Below are 17,609 nucleotides of genomic sequence, written 5' to 3'. Positions count from 1 at the left end.
AAAAATTATACACCAAAACCTTTAACAGAAGCTATATGGTGTTACAGGTCAAATACACATTATTTGAGATAAAACTTTTGTCCCATTGATCTTATTAATATAATTTAATACTTTTAGTATATTTACTTATATTATCTGGAGTTGGCTTAGTCTTTCCCTCCCACTAGTCTATCTGTTGTAGCTATGCACTATTTCCCACACTACAAACAGATCTCACTCCCCAGTATTGTATAAAGCCACAAGGTGACCCTGTCTGAGCTTGATCAAAATAAATACTGGTACATCTATGCATTCCAGTATTACTGCTTCAGATGTTATAATGGTTACACTGTGTTTAAAAGCTTATTCATAAGCCTTTTCAGGTTTTAATTTATCAGCTCACTTTTGGGTGGACTCTTCCAAAATCATACTTAGTGGCATTATAGTAATGTTAACACAGATCTTAGGGAACTCTAAGGCCAAATTAAAGGCCAAATTAAAAATAAGTAAATTAACTTCACATAATACTCTTGATTGACACAGATACAATCTTGAGTAATATTTTTTTAAAAATTGAGCAGATAACGCTTCACACCCATTAGGATAGCTACAGTAAAACAACAACAGCAGAATAACAAGTATCGGTGAGGGTGTGGAGAAACTGGGACCCTTGTGTGTTGCTGGAAATGTAAAGTGGTGCAGCCATTATGGGAAACAGTATGGTGGCTCCTCAAAAAATTAAATGTAGATTTCTATGTGATGCAACAATTCCACTTCTGGTTATAAACCCAAAAGAACTGAAAACAGGGACTTGAGATATTTGTACACCTGTGTTCATAGATGCATTATATATACTAGCCCAAAGGGGGAAACAACCCAATGTCCATGGATGGATGAATGGATAAGCAAAATGTAGCATATACATAGACTATTTATTATTCATCCCAACGAAGGAAGGTCTGACACAGGCTACAACATGGACGAACCATGAGGACGTTATCCTAAGTGACATAAGACAGTTAACGAAAGCAGGTTACTTAGAATAGTAAACTTCATAGAGACAGAAAGTAGAGTGGTAGTTACCAGGGAGCAGGCAGGGAGGGAAGAATAGAAAGTCAGGTACAGTTTCAGTTTGGGAAGATGGAAAGAGTTGTGTGGGTGGATGCTGGTGATGGTTGTACCACACTGTGAATGTATTTCATGCCACTGTACACTTAAAAATGGGAAGGATGGTAAATTTTATGTTAAGTGTATTTTACCACAGTTAAAAAAAATCAACAAACCCTTCAGATATTTTGACTTCTTTCTAGCCTTACAACTTAAAACATAAAAACATGAACAGATGAAATCTTTTTCTCTTCCTCACCCAGGACCGTTGGCCAGTTTAAAAAACAAAATACTGATATTTTGTTTTTTAATACTGATGAATACTGTCCTCCTAGTCAACCCATTTAGCTTAAGGCATACCTCTTATTAGTGTTGTAGTTAGACTGTCCAGCTGGTGACTGGCTGTTGTGTTTCCTAAAAATGCTTAAAAAAATGTTTTTTAATGTTTATTTTTGAGAGAGAGAGAGAGACATACACATAGAGTGCAAGAGGAGGAGGGGCAGAGAGAGAGGGAGACACGGAGTCCAAAGCAGGCTCCAGGCTCTGAGCTGTCAGCACAGAGCCCAACACGGGGCTCGAACTCATGAACTGTGAGATCATGACCTGAGTCGAAGTCGGACGCCCAGCCGACTGAGCCACCCAGGCGCCCCAGCTTCCTAAAAATACTTTAAAATTGGTCACTTCCATAACACAGTGTGATCACTGTTGGGTAAAAAGTTAGTCCTGGTGTTAGCCTCCACAATGATAACCTATAGTGTCAGATTTGAAAAAGAGAACCCCAACATTATTAAATCTGAAATTACTCTAGTGAAAAAAAGGTAGTATTTTGTATCAAAAGAATGTTCTTCCAAATTCTCCCTTCTATGGCATGACCTGTGGTCATGAGGCCCAGTGCTGCCTAGTAAGGAGGGCTGAGGGAGCCAGTAGAGTCTGAGCCTTCAGGGCATGCCTTCTGGAGCCTGGATTGGTCTCAAGCTTGCCTCAGGCCAGTTGTTAACTTGGACAAGTTATTTAGCCTGTCTGCTTCTGAGTTTCCTCATAGGTAAAATACTGCTTATTTGGGGTAGAAAGATCAGGAACAGCTTTATGGGGGAGGGTATCACTATCTTACATAGTTGTTTGAGAATTAATAGTTAATACACGTAAAGTCTGATACATAGTAAGTGCCCACTAAATAAATGTTTGGGACACCTGGGTGGCTTGGTCAGTTAAGCGTTCGACTTCAGCTCAGGTCATAATCTCGTGGTTTGTGAGTTTGAGCCCTGCATCAGGATCTGTGCTGACAGCTCAGAGCCTGGAGCCTGCTTCAGATTCTGTGTCTCATTCTCTCTTTGCCCCTCCCCCACTTGTGCTCTCTGTCTCTCAAAAATAAATGTAAAAAAATAAAAAATAAAAGAATGTTCAATATTAACAGCTTTTTCTACCTGGCCCACAGTCTTTAGGATTGTACCTGGCATTGATAAGGTTCTACTTGGCCAAATTTTCCTCCTTTATCTATTATCTAGATTTCTTTCTATACATACCAAGTACCTTGCTTAGGTATTCAAAGTAAATTCTCCAAATAAAGATATGATAATGTTAAAGGAGTTATAAATATGTGTTTATTAAGTGACTGTTCTTAGTGTAAGTGAAACCAAGGAGAAAACTATAGTCACTTTGTAATTCGTTTACATTTGATAAATGCTTGTGTAAAAAGTGGGTTGTGTATATTTAAGAATGAAGTTAGGCGGCTATGTCTTTTGAAAGAAAAGTCAAAAACATTATCTACTACCCCCAAAATCTAAAACATGAGCTTTTAATTTTGTTATTATTGATTGATTTTTTTTTTTAATGTGGACTTTTTAAAGAAAAAATGTTGGGGTGCCTGGTTGGCTCAGTTGATGGAGCATGTGACTCTTGATCTTGGGGTTGTAGGTTTGAGCCCCACGTTGGGTATAGAGATGACTTTAAAACAAAAAAAGAAAAACGTTGCTGTAAAATATTGTCATGCATGTATAAACTTTTGATGGAAAAAGAGTTCACCACCCTATAGTTGATGAGGAAAATACTGTGTATAAAGGTTTAACTATGCAACAACCCTTTAAAATCCTTTCAGCAAGGAAGGATGTTAACTAGCCATTTTACAACCTTCCCAAACAACATTACTGACAGAGCTTCTCTGGACGTGCTACTACTGGGTCAAAGATCTTCAGTGGCCCCTCTTCATTCGCAGAATATACTCCAAACTTTTAACTAGTATCTTGGAGACTTTTTGGTTGTCATAGCTGGAGAGTGCTGCTGGCATCTAGTGGGTTGAAGCAAGGGACGCTACTAAACATTCTGCAGTGAACACCACAGTCCTCTGCGACAAAGAATTACTCAGTCTAAAAGATAGAGTGCCTGTGTTGAAAATCCCCCACATGGGTAGTCCTTTGTATTGCTCTGTTCAAATTCTAATTATCTTTTTAATGTTTATTTATTTATTTTGAGAGAGGTAGAGGGAGCATGAGTGAGTGCCAGGGAGGGGCAGAGGGAGAGAGAATCCCAAGCAGGCTCTGCACTGTCAGCTCAGAGCCTGACTTGGGGCTTGATCCCACCATCACGACATCATGACTGCGCTGGAATCAAGTCGGATGCTCAACTGACTGAGCCACCCAGGCGCCCCTCTAATGATTTTTTATGACCTTTTTAAATGGTTAACTCTTCCATGAAAATGGGTACTGGTCTTTCCAGTCAAATCATCATTCTTGACTGTTCACTTTCTCAGGGAAAGTACTTTGGCACTTAATATTTTTATTTTATTTTTTACTTTATTTATAATTTGTTCTCTCCTTTAAGAGTGGGCTCTGTGTCTGATTCGTATTCATTTCTTGCAAAGAAATTTGTACATAGAAGGGTGCACTGTTTGAAAGAATGAACAAACGTGGCATTAAAGCATTGCATGGTGTTGACACAGGGCAACTAAGCCACCTATCTAACTGAACGGTAGACACTCAGTACTTAGAAGATGGGTGTAAACGGGAGTCTCTGAACATAGAGTTTGAGTTGGGCTTCAGTGAAGGGGTAGGACTTCAACACCAGAATTTTGAGGGGGAGACACAAGACTGTGACGCGAATGTTAGTACACACACACACACACACACACACACACGCATACACACACACACGGTATTTTCATTCTAATGCTGCCTTGAAAATAGCCTTCACCAATTTGGGAGGTTTGCTTGTGACAGTTTCTTAGGGTCTGGTTGGCTCAGGTGGTGGTTTTAATCTCTTGCCTTTGAAATGTTACATGAACTAAAAGTATGTAGTGGTTTATTTTAATCTTTTTTCCGTGTATGGTGGCTAAAGGCTAGGTGCCCGGTAGGAATTAATAAGAATAATCAGTTATTTGCTTTTAAAAAGGAGACATCTGTCAACTTGTAGTCCCAATTGTCAACCATATCTTGGTTTTCTCCAGCTAGATGTCTATTCTTTGGGCTATTGGACTCCTGTAGGCTCAGACAGAACCAAAACCAGTCAGAAAATGGAGAATTAAAGAAGGATGTGTTCATCTGTATTTTAGCAATTGTGTTTTTTTAAGGGCTTTGTCTCAATTTTATTTACAGCCCAAATTACAGTGAAACTGGAAGTTTTCTGTTTGGTCCACGCTCTTCTCTCATATCTTTTTTTTTTTAACCTTTAAATGTTTCTACTTAAAAATTAAATTTTTTTTTCTTTTCCTTTTTTTTTTTTTTAAGTGATTTCTTCATGGCTGGGAAATTTTGTATCCTTTCTTTTTCTCTCCGAACTTTAATGTGTATGTACACAAAGTTTCTTTTTGGTTGGAATTTAGTTGTACTCTTCAGAAACTGCTTGATGACCACCTGACATCACATGAGACTATTTAATGAAGTAATCCATTTTTAATACATTAATTTTGGGGCCCATTTATAATTTTCCAAGTTTCATAATATTCTTGAGGTTGCTGCAGGTCAATCCCGGAGCTGATAAACTTTCAAAAGATTATACCAGAGTAGACTGATTCGTTGTTGAACATGTGAAATTATTGATTTGACCAGAATCCACGTTTGTGGTCTGTTTTTAGTCATTTTACCAGTAATAGTGTCGATTAGGTTAACCTCTTTATCCATAGGACGGTTTCCTGCCGCTGCCTGTTGATTGGAAGACCTGGCTCCCACCCAGCCTCTGTGGCCTGGTACCTTGCTGTCTGTTCTATACCCTGATTTCTTGCCTCTGTTACAAAACTTAGTACGATGGGTTCAGTTCTGTGTAGTTCCCAGTACAGAAGGAACTCAGGCTTCAGGCTTTCTCTGTCAGAGAAGTATCTTGGAATATACGTTAGATCATTGTTATCAGTTTCTTCCTAAAGGCTGCTGTAACAAAGGATCACAAACCAGAGAGCTTGAAACAACAGACATTTATTCTCTGACAGTCCTGGAGACAAGACTGAAACCAAGGTGTCGGAAGGACCATGGCCCTTCTGAGACTGGCTAAAGGGCTCCTTGTCCATTCCTAGCTACTGGTGGTGACAGTTAGGCCTTGGCACCCTTTGCCTTGCAGCTGCATAATTTCATTACCTGATTCCATTGTCACATGGCATTCTTCCCTCTGTGTCTGTGTCCAGAGTTTTGTTTCCTTACGAGGACAACAGTCATAATTGGGTTAGGGCCCAGCCTACTCTAGTATGATTCCATTTTAACGTATTACCTTTGCAACTACACTGTTTCCAAATAAGATCATATTCTGAGATACTGGTGGTTGGGACTTCCACATATCTTTTTAAGGGACACAGTTCAGCCTGTAACACTCAAGACTTTAGCATAGCAGGGTTTAAAATTCTCTTTCACAGCTGATGCGTCGATTTGACTAAAAATGAATGCAGTTAGGGTATAGGTGGCTCTTCGAATAAGGGAATTATATGCCGTAATGGTTACAAAGTAGGTAAATCTACAGCTTTGCCATGTGACAGGTAGGAGTCTTTGTGGCTATCCTATTATGTGCGTTGTCACACAACTTGTTCCACCCAACTTCGTATGTAACAAGGGGAACTCCGGTAGGGCTTCGTTACGCATTACCCTGCAGATAATGCCTTTTTCTCAGTTTCTGTATAGCGCCATTTAGGCTTTGGAACAGATGACACAGTTCTTAGTTTGCCCACTGGTGGAACGAGAACTCTACCTCCCTGGTAGGGTTATTCCGAGGTTTGGACGAGAGGATGTTGGCATCGTATCTGGCGCACATGGCGTGTTTGCTCTGTGGGAGTTGCCCTCTCCTCCTCTCCATCTTCCCTTAGCCTTGGCCACGCTGGAAGTGGCTGTCAGCGGAGCAGCTGGAGTTCGTCGCGCTGCCAGCAGTAACATCTTGCTGCCAGTGGTGCCAGACTTTGCCCAGTGTTGAACTGGCTAAAAATAGTAACCAGGAAGACGGTCAGGGGAGGTCTCTCGCTTAGATTTCGAGACTTTATGGTGGTTTTTCTTTGAGAATGGTACTCACACCTTACCAAGATGCACTGATGGCTTGTGGACCTTGGTCCCGTTGGGTGCGGTGCTGTGCGGCACCGTGACACCCTGTGTACTTGGGGGTGGACCTCGTCTGCCTTCTCACCCAGGTGTTTAAGTAGTCCTGGATTTGGGGATGGCGGGAAGTTTTGTGGGACAGACAGCACCTGAATATTTCAGAGAAAAGGTTGATAAGAAATTTGACTCAAGTTTTAGAAACGTATATGTGTTTATTTAATAAATAAAGGGATAATATAGTAAAATCACCAGTTTACCAGTATATTTGAGACCATTTCCTAACCCTTTAAAGTGTCAATATCATGCTTAAGTTTTCTTTGGGGGGAATTTGTTCTTGGTGTAGTAAATCTGTCAGATCCTTGTTGATCATCTGTTGCGTTAGGCAGTTTTACTCAGCTCACCCTCAGTTTCTGATTCTGTAAATTGGAAATGATAGTACCTATTTTATTAATCTTAAGACCATTACGAGCATCAGAACAGGATTTATACGTGTTTGTCAATTAGGTCACTTCTCAGGTTTGTTTCAATTACGAGATTTTTCAACTTTTTCAAATCAGGTAGCTGGTAAAAGTGCGTTGAAGATGCTAAGTGTGCAGAGCAGTGAAACCGGCAGTTTGGAAATACCGGCACACAAGTTGGGAACCTTGTAAAATGAGTTTTGCGAGGTTTGTTTTACACTCGTGGAGTAGTACATTATTCAGCCCGTCTCTTGGGAGTCAGAAATTAGTATTAATGTGTCAGACTTTAAATGTAAACAGCACTTGTCTGATTTTTTTGAGAGGGACACAGTTGCATACCTGTATTTTTGTAGCGGCAGTCAAAAAAGATCATGAAAAATGCTGACCGGCACCACTGGTAATGCTGACAGACAGCTGAAGATACAGTGATTATGTTGGGGTGTCATTGGTCTGGTAGGTGAGGAAAACATACTGGACAAAGTGTAAAAATCCTGTATTGCTTTCAAAGTGAAATCATTATCTTCAAGTAGATATCAAAAGTTAAAAAAAAATTTTTTTGAGACCCTACTACAGAGGGACCTGAGGACTAGATCGTGCAAACAAATTCTCTTTCCTTTTTTCCCTTCTGTATTTTTGTAAGATCAGTTGTCACTCATTTAGTTTAGAAAGGAGGAAGGGGTAGGGGTACCGGGGTGGCTCAGTCGGTTAGGCATCCGACGTCAGCTCAAGTCATGATCTTGGGGTTTGTGACTTTGAGCCCCTCCACCCCCCATCAGGCTTGCTTGCTGTCCGTGCAGAGCTCACTTCGGGTCCTCTGTTCCCCCATTTCTCTTGCTCACTCTCTCTCTCTCTCACACACACACACAAATAAACATTAAAAAAAAAAAAGAAAGGAGGAGGGGGATCCTAATACTAAAAATTAGGGGCACCTGGATGGCTCGGTTAAGCATCTGACTTGATTTCGTCTCAGGTCATGGTCTCACAGTTGTGGGATCGTGTCCCCAGTCAAGCTCTTCGCTGAGAATGAAGCCTGCTTGGGATTCTCTCTCTCTTCCTCTCTCTCTGCCCTCCCCCCCTCAATAAATAAATAAACATTAAAAAAAAAATAAATTACTTTAGAACTTTGGCTAAATGTCCTCAAAACTAGAATGTGGCTTCAGGTGTTTGAGGGGTGAAAAGATCCTTTGGTTGTCCTTTTTTTTCTTTTGCCTCACAGGATGGTGGGAAAGGGGCTAATGGAGAGAACTGCAGGATGTGCTCAGGAGACTTTAGGTGAGAGCAGGAATTGGAAGAAAGCTAAGGGCAGGGTCTCTTCCCTGTAAGTCAGTGTAACCTCTGAATGGATTAATAAGCAACCAAATGAAGGCACTTTGTGTTCTCAGCTATAGTCACAGCCACTTTGTTCCTTGAATCAAAGGAAGGAACAGAATGTCTAATTATAATAATCTCCTAATAATTACAATATTTTGCATTCATTTTCTTTTAAAAATCTATTTGAGTAACTACTAGCCTTCCGAAGATGTTGGAAAATAGTATTTAGGCAGCAGCTGGCAGCTACCAGTGTTGGAGCCTGCAGTGTATAGCTCGTAGAAGATTTCATTAGTTGGACATACACTTTGATTTCCTTCTTGCGGCACGAGTGCATTCTCTTGAGCAGCTGCTTTGGAAAGGAACGTACAATAAACATTTCTACACTTGTTTTAAATATGTGGGTTTTGTTGGAGTGTCACTTGCCATCTGGTAGAGAGAGGAGTGACTTAACTGCTAGAGAGGAAGTGATTGGAATCTCAGCACGTGTTCCTAATGCAATCTCAGGTTCCCTCTTCGTTTCTCATTCACCGAGACAAAAATTGACAGCTGTAATTATTTTGTTCTGTCAGATCCTTAGAAAGAACCACACTTAGGATAGGATTTGCAGAAATACATTTTGAGCTGTACCTGGCTTGAAATTGTTTTAATTGGAAAGCAAATGTTTTTCGTAAATGTTTATTGACACTTAGCATTTTTAAATGAAAAAGATACTGTGAACAAGTCAGACAATTAAAAAAAGTGAAAGTCTTCTCCTCATGCCAAATCACCATCACCATGAAGGTGCTGCATTCACCACCACCCCCAATTTTTTTCTGTGTTCTATCAACTACCTAGATACCAGAGTGACTTATGAGAGGAATTTTTTCTAGTAGTGACGTGTGGTTGCATTATAATCACATTGATTGCTTTGGATAATGTCAATCTCGTGTTGGTTCTCGGGAGGCTGCCGGGGCATTGAGGGACTGATGGGGGTGGGCTGAGTAAAGGAAAACCCTGCTTCATCTGGGAAGTGGCCAAGAAGGGTCATTGTCCTTAATTGGTACTTACATACTCCTAATTGGAAAAATGCCATCACAATGACTAATACTGAGGGCTTCCTAAGTGCAGGGCATTAAGCTCTTTACATGTGTATTACTTACTGAATTCCCACAGTAACCCTGTGAGGTAAGTACTGTTATCCCCATTTTAGAGATGTGGAAACTGAAGCACAGAGAAGTGAGCAACGTGCCCAGTGTCTCAGAGCTTAGTAAGAGATTCACAGTTAACTAGTCTGGCTCCAGACTCCCGTTCTTATTCTGCCATCTCTTGGAAACATACCTGTGTTCGCTGGAAGCTGCTATATTTTTAAAGCATACCTTTTGGCCCAGGAGTTAAGTGAATGGGAATTATAGATATGTTAATGACTTAAATACCAGAGAAGAAATTTTGTATAATTAAATATGTGTCTTGAAACAATTCCATTGCCAGACTGCTTGCAGGAATCCTCCTTCTGGTTTTGCTTTGTTAAAGTAAACGTTTCCCCCCCCGTGAGTCTTCTGTAGTGTTTTATTCTGGGTATTTTTCTTTGGAGCCTACATGTATTCTGGCTTTTGCTCCTGCTGAGTAGGCAAACATATCTAGAGACAGCCATGGAGTAAAGGAAAAGAAAAGCTTTGCAATTTAAAATTGATTTATGTGGAAGCTTTTTCTGTGGTTCCAAAAAAAAAAAAAAAAAAAGAGAAGAAAAGAAAAAAACGCTTCTGTCCTTTCTATCTTGTCATCCCCAGCTACAGTAAATCAAACCCATTTTTGGGGGCAGGGGTAGGCAGGAGTCTGTGGAAAGCACTCAGGACAGGAAGTAAATGCCACTGTGATAATCAAGTGACTTTCATGAGAAGCTCTATTGTTAAGAAAGGGTACTTGTGTGAAAGTAAAATGTGCAGGAGAGAACTCCTGGAGGTCACCAGACCCACCTAAAGTATGTGCTGTAGTGAATGGCATTTTAAGGGCCACAGCTCTTAATTTCTGGTAATTTGTAGTGAAACAGGCAAAATATCCCAGACTGATTTTTCCCCTCTCCCCACCGGCTCTTGAATTAGCTGTGTGTATGAGTATGTGCATGTGTGTGCGTACCGTTAATTTTAGCACTAGTAGAATTCTTTTTTTTTTTAATGTTTATTTTTGAGAGAGAGAGAGAGAGAGAGAGAGAGAGAGAGAGAGAGAGAGACAGTGTGAGTGGGTGAAGGGCAGAGAGACCGAGAATCTGAAGCAGACTCCAGGCTCTGAGCTGTGTGCACAGAGCCCGACACGGGGCTCGAACTCACAAACTGCTAGATGACAAGCTGAGCTGAAGTCGGCCACCCAGGCGCTCCTAGCAGAATTCTTAATGGCAGTTTTTGTTCTGAGGTTCTCTGTGTACAGTTAATCTCTCCAGTGGCCCACACTCCAGCGAATCCTTTTCTTCCTTACGCTCTTCTGTGGGCACAAGGCATGTGATACTTATAATAGCATACACTTGAGGAACTCCAGAATAACATATATATAGAGGACAAAATATTTTCTCAATTTTTCCTTATAATTTCTAAATTAGTAAGAGTCAAGAATTCAAGGTTGCTAACCTAAATCCTTAAGTTGGAATAGCCATTGTGAAGGGCGAGAGAACAGATAATTATTCTGTTACAGCAGTGGAGGTTAATATGTAATGTTCCTCTGTAAATTATTCAAATCTAAGAATATTTTCCAACATTGCAGAGACTTAAAAAACAAACAAGAGTTTTCAGAATGCGTTGTGTATACAGATGGCATTGTTTTTATCCCACTGAGACTTTGCTTCAGCACTTGAGATATGAGGATCAGAATGTCAAAGAGCAGCATTTATTTTTAGCAGCTAAGATCTAATTGGCAACCATAAAATTTCCCCACTTAAAGTATATAATTCCGTCTTTTTAATATAGTCACGGAATTGTGCAGCCATCACCACTATCTAATTTTAGAACATTTTATCCCTCCAAAAAGAAACGCTATGCCCATTGTTAATCACTTCTCTTTCTCCCTTTTCCCCAGCCCCTGGGAACCATTAACCTACTGTCTGTAGAGCCCTGGACATTTCATATAGAGAGAATCCTACAATACCTACAGTGTTATAGCCTTTTCTGACTGGCTTCTTTTACTTCCACATAATGTTTCAAGGTTCATCTGTGGTGTAGCCTGTATCGGTGGTCCATTCCATTTATGGTTGAATGATATTCCGTTGTATGGATTTACTACATTTTGTGTATCCATTTGTCAATTGGTGGACATTTGAGTTATCCCCACAATTTGACTGTTACTAATAGTGAAAGTTTTTGTACGGACTGTATTTTTATTTCTGTTGGGGATATACCTAAGAGCGGTCTTGCTGGGTCCAGTGATAATTCTGTGTGTAATATTTTGAGGGACACTGTGGACAGTAGTGTGATAGCATTATATTCATTCTTTGTTTAGCACAAGACATTATCTAAGGCCCAGAGCTTGTTTAAGTCACTCTTGTTTAAGACTGTCATGGGAGCACTGCTGGGGTGGCTCAGTCGGTTGAGCATCCAGCTCTTGATTTTAGCTAGGTCATGATCCCAGGGTCAAGGGATTGAGTCTTGCATTAATTCCACACTGAGCATGGAGTCTGCTTAAGATGGTCTCTCTATCCCTCTCCCTCTCTCCCTCTCCCTCACTCGTGTACTTGCTAAATCTCTCTAATTAAAAGAAAAAAAGACTATCCTGGGATACTAGTCACTAACCCAGATCTAACATCAGATCCAACTAGAAATTGCAGACTATTTTCATGCCTATACAGGAGAAATTTTATTATATACCTCTGTCAAATCATATAGATTCTGTGTCTTGCTCTGCTTTTATATTTAAAAAAAGTTACTGTGGTAAAATATTAACGTCAGATCTACTGTATGTGTGTGTGCGTACCGTTTAAGATTTTTATCATTGTGGTAAATATGCATAATATAATATAAATTACCATTGTAGTCAGTATTTTTTTTTATTGTGGTAAAATACGTGTAACAAAATTTACCGTTTTAACCCATTTGCCAAGTGTATATAGTTCATTGGCCTTAAATACATTGACAGTGTTGTGTAATCATCACCACCATCCATCTCCAGAACTTTTTCATCATTCCAAACAGTCTCTCTACCTGTTCAGCATTAATTCCCCAATGCTCCCTTTCTCCAGCCCCTGTTTACCTCTTTCCTACTTCCTGTCTTTATGTGTTTGCCTATTCTAGGTGCCTTGTATAAGTGGAATCATAAATTTGTCCTTTTGTGTCTGGCTTATTTCACTCAGCATATTTTTTAAGGCTCATCTATATTACAGCATGTGTCAGAATTGCATTCCTTTTGAAGACTGAATAATAATCCATTGTACAGACATATACCACATTGTATTTAGCTGTTGATCAGTTGATGGATATTTGGGTTATTTCCACCTTTTAGCTTTCATGAATAATGCTCTTGTGAACACTGGTGTACAGATATCTGAGTTCTTGCTCTCACTTTTTTGAGTACATACCTAGGTGTAGAATTGGTTGATCATATGGTAATTCTATGTTTAAGTTTTTGAATAACTACCAAACTTGTTTTCCTCAGCAGCTGCATAATTTTACATTCCCACCAGCAATGTGCACATGTTCTGATTTCTCCATCTTCACCAAAACTTATTTTCCTTTTTTTTTCCCATTGTAGTCAACGTAGTAGGTATGAAGGTCTCTCATTGTGGTTTTGACTTGCATTTCCCTAATGACTGATTATGTTGAGCATGTCATGTGCTTGTTATTAGCCTTTTATATACCTTCTTTGAGGGAATTGTCTGTTCAAATCCTTTATCCATTTAACTGGCCTGTCCTTTTGTTATTTAGTTGTAGGAGTTTTTTGTATATTTTGATACCCAAATACATGATTTGGAAATATTTTTTCCCATTCTGTAGGTAGTTCTTGCACTTTCTTCATATATTGAACCATCTTTGCATTCCAGGATAAATCCCAATAGGTCATGGTAGATAAAAATTTTTTTTAATGCTCTGTTGGATTTGCTTTATTAATACTTTGTTGAAGGTTTTGTGTATATATTCATAGGGCTTTTGGTTTTTAATTTTCTTGTGATGTCTTTTTCTGGCTTTGGTATCTGTGTTGCAGCCTCATAGAATGAGTTGGGAAGTGTTCCCTTGTCCTGGAAGAGTTTGAAAAGGATTGATGTTAATTCTTTAACAGTGTGGTAGAATTCACCAGTGAAGCCATCTGGTTATGGACTTCTTGGGGAGATTTTTGGTTTTTCTTGAGTCAGTTTATATAATATGTGTGTTTCTAGGAATCTGTCCATTTCATCTAGTTGACTAGTTTGATGTATAGTTCATATAATTCTTCTATAATTCTTTTTACTTCTGCAAGGTCAGTAGTATGTCTCTACTTTCTGATTTAGGTTATTGTGTCTCTTGTATTCTTTGTAAGTCTAGCTACAGGTTTGTCAATTTTGTTCATCTTTTTCAAGAAGCCACTTTGATTTTCATTGATTTTCTTTATTACTTTATTTCATTTATCTCCTCCCTGACAGTCATGGTTATTTTCCTTCTCTGTTTCTTATGATACAAAGTTAGGTCATTGATTTGGGATAATTCATCTTTTTTGTTTTTTGTTTTTTAACTTTATTTATTTGGGGGTTGGGAGAGGGAGTGAGGAAGGGACAGAGGGAGAGGGAGAGAGAGAATCCCAAGCAGGCTCCACACTGTCAGTGCAGAGCCCAGTGTGGGGCTCAAACTCACGAATTGCTAGATCATGACCCGAGCTGAAATCAAGAGTCGGATGCTCAACTGACTGAGCCACCCAGGTGCCCCTCATTCGTCTTTTTTAATGCAGGCATCACAGCTATACGTTTCCTTTTGAGCATTGCTTTTGCTGCTTCCCCTAAGTTCTGATATGTTTTGTTTTTGTTTTTGTTTTCATTTGTCTCAAGGTATTTTCAATGTCAGGCCTTGTCAGGCACTTTTTTCTGTCAATTTTGTTTCTTTGCATGGGCCATACCTTCCATTTTCTTTTCATGCCTTGTGATTTTTTTTTAATTGAAAAATGGACACTTGAATTTGATGTTTATAATATTTTATCTCTAGAAATCAGATTCTCCCCCTTCCCTGTTTTTTAATTGTTGAAGGCAGTGGTATTTCTGATATGTAGTAACTTTTTGCAAATATTGTTGTAAGAATCGTATTCCTTGTTGTGTATAGTCACTGAAGTCTCTATTTCTTGGCTTGTGTTCAGTCAGTGATTTCATAGAGAGTGCCTTGTATGCCAGAAGCTAGAAAACAAATAAACCTCTCCGATTCTTTGCAGGTTGGCTATGTGCTGGTGCCTGTTTTCCTAAGATAGTCAGACTTGGAACTAATTTAGCATTCAGCGTGTGGTGAAAGCTTAGGGTTTTCTCTGAGCATGCGTCCTATCCTGGGCATAGCTGCACCTTTCTAAATTTCCTTAGATACTGGTGCTTTTGACTGCCCTAATTTCCCAAAGAAACTCTCTTCTTGACTTTTCCTCCTAGATCTTGGGTAGTCTATTGTATGTTTCAACTATAATCCTTTACTTCAGGTATCTGCAGATGTTCCTGCACCTTAGATGTTTTGAGCAGTGCCCACCACTTCTCCAGCCTGGATGAGTTTGAGTTAGGTGAGACAGAAACCGTATCTTGCCCGTCCTTCAGATGATATAACCGAGATAGGTTATAACACAGTTAAACAATAATTCACAAGTCAGGTCTGGTCTGCTTTTTCTAGAACCAGGGAGCCCAGGTCCCATTTTGGGAACATAGGCTGCTGCCACACCAGAGATGGGGTAGGGCAAGGACAAATGAAAATGCCACAAATGTTTCCTACCATTTTAAGTTGACTTTTCCTTGATCCAGTATTCAGTTGGTTGCTGTGTTTTCCAGAGTTCTGATGAAGTTGGTTCTGACAGTTGGTGTTTGTTTTATGACCTCATGGTACCGTAGGGGGCTGTGGGTGGGAACATGGAGCCACTTACTCCGCCATGTTGCGGACTTCACCCTCACCCTGTTAGACCTAGATATCTTCTGGTAGTCCAATTTCAATGCCCACAGAAAGCATTTTATTCGACTGCATCTACAAATTCTGCAGATAAGAGGTACTCTTTTTATATATCCCTGGCAATCACCAGTTTCTGTGACACTATTTTCAGGAGTGTTGTTGACTGAGTAGTAGCATTAATATTTTTTTCTGAGTAAATATTAGATTAAGTACTAAATACTAAATACTTTTAAAAGTTTGGTGCCCTAGGATCTTTATCTCTTACGGCCATGTTTTTGGATATCTTTTCTCCCTGTGCAAATGCACTTTTGAAATAACCCGAGGCAAGGGTAAATATGATTTGATTTATATACAGTTATGCATTTACTGGCAAAACTGAGGTACAGCTAAAGTGGTCTTTTATCTATGTGTTGGAGAGTATGCATTTATAATCAGTTTGCAAATATGGAAAGGTAGCATCATTTGGCAGGACATTAGACAATGACCACTGCATGTGGCTTTTTAAGACCTTACTGCCCTCTTATGTAACATGAGGTGGTATAAGACAGAGTGTATTCAGGAGAAGACAAATTCTGTCACTATACACAAACCAGAAATGACCACTTGAATAAGAATTTGAGACCTTTGGATGTAAGAATGTATGATGGTCCTTCTGGCGTTCTTTGGCTGCTTTTGATGTTGATCAATCGTTTTGATACTAGATTGGGATCACTGTTTGTTTTTCAGGACTTTGACCTAGAAGCTAACCTATCACATTCATTCTGAAGACTGAGTTGAGCCCAAAAATGGAAAAACAGTTGGTAATAAATTGCTTACATGATGTGAACCTGAGGCTGCCGTGACCCTACACTGCACACCAATTTCCCAGTTGTCTCTTACTGTCTGGATGTCAACTCAAAAACATAGTTTGGTTAAAATTCTCCATTAAGGCATAGGAGTTAGTAGATCTGTGCTTCTCTACTTAAAATAGTTATTGTCAAGGGAAAGAGTGGATGATTTAGTACTGTCCTGTTGTGTCAGGATTTTTTTGGATTGAAGGTGTATCTTAAGCCTGTTGGTACCTCTAGTTCTTTGCTGTCCTTACATATCATCTCCTTTGAACCTTAGATTATAGAGGTGAGAGGAAGTGGGATTACCTTTGTTTTATGTATCAGTAAACAAAACTTCAGTAACATCATTTCTTAAGTAAGTGATGGTGTTCTAGGAGCCAGGTCTCAGGTGTCTAAGGCTAATGTTCTTTCTAATTTTTCACATCTGACAAGTGGATTTTGAGAAATAGTTGATTATATGGTGAGAGAAGAACAGTGTCGTTAGAAATTAGTGGATAGACAAGGGGGATGCTAAGAATCAAAGACCCTCACAATTATGGCATATATGTTTGTGTGTATGTGTGTGTGTTTATTTCTTTATTATAGTTAGGCCATATTCATTGTAGTTTAATGCTTAGTTCTTTTGAAAGGAATGAAATTGGAAATAGGATTATCTGTTAAAACAGTGACTTAATACAAGAACCTCTTGAATTTTCATTTCAGTTTTATTTTGTTTTTTTACTTTCCTCCTTTCAGACCTTTCATTTTCCCCATAGGAACCCATAGGGAAGAAGACTTAGAATAACATAAACGTAGGGGCAGTAAAACCAAGGGGAAAAGGCTAACAACAGTTCTGAGCAAGTGCTGGGAAAAGAGCTTGAACACCAGGGGAGGAGAAAAGGGAAAAGTCTAGTGCCTGCAGTAATTGACCTCATTCTAGCATGGCTGCGATGACACACAATTGCAGAGTTTGATACTGTAAAGGATCAGAGAACTGTTGGCTCTGCTTGAGGCACTTTCAAACCTTACTACTCTACCTGAATTGAAGCTGAAGCCTGCAGGTGGATTGGCTACTGGCCATGAACAGGCTGACTCCATAGGAAAGTAAGTAGGAAGCAGTGCTGGCCCGGTCACGTTCATTCTTCCTCGTTCTAGACAGGGGTCTTCGTCATATAGAAAGGGAGAGAACTAGGGTAAAACTAAGATGAGAGTGACTCTTCCAGAAACTTACCTCCACGTTCCCATTTTGAAGCATATGTCTACAACTTACCAGGATGACTGGGTTGAGGAATGGTTGTCTTTTTAATGTCTGTTTATCTTTTTTTTTTTTTCCACATTAATTTTTCAATGAGGGCTGGGCCAGTAACAACAGAGAAGGTTTAGAACAAAGTAAAA

The 17,609-nt window shown here is 39.5% G+C and overlaps 1 protein-coding gene and 1 long non-coding RNA gene across 4 annotated transcripts in view; both read left to right on the top strand.

Moving 5' to 3' along the window:
• Positions 1-17,609, top strand: part of XKR6 (XK related 6) — a 322,730-nt gene that overhangs the window by 16,901 nt on the left and 288,220 nt on the right. The window lies entirely within an intron of this gene.
• Positions 1-17,609, top strand: part of LOC123384866 — an 85,800-nt gene that overhangs the window by 7,430 nt on the left and 60,761 nt on the right. The window contains exon 1 of one of the 3 annotated variants that reach the window (XR_006596563.1): positions 15,369-15,502. The exons of the other annotated variants lie outside the window; for them this stretch is intronic. This is a non-coding gene — a long non-coding RNA (uncharacterized LOC123384866). Of the gene's footprint in view, positions 1-15,368; positions 15,503-17,609 lie in introns of those variants that run through there. 3 annotated transcript variants of the gene reach the window in all.

The sequence above is a fragment of the Felis catus genome, chromosome B1 (genome assembly GCF_018350175.1).
Source record: "Felis catus isolate Fca126 chromosome B1, F.catus_Fca126_mat1.0, whole genome shotgun sequence".
Taxonomy (NCBI): Eukaryota; Metazoa; Chordata; class Mammalia; order Carnivora; family Felidae; genus Felis; species Felis catus.
This window is presented reverse-complemented; position numbering and strand designations above follow the sequence as displayed.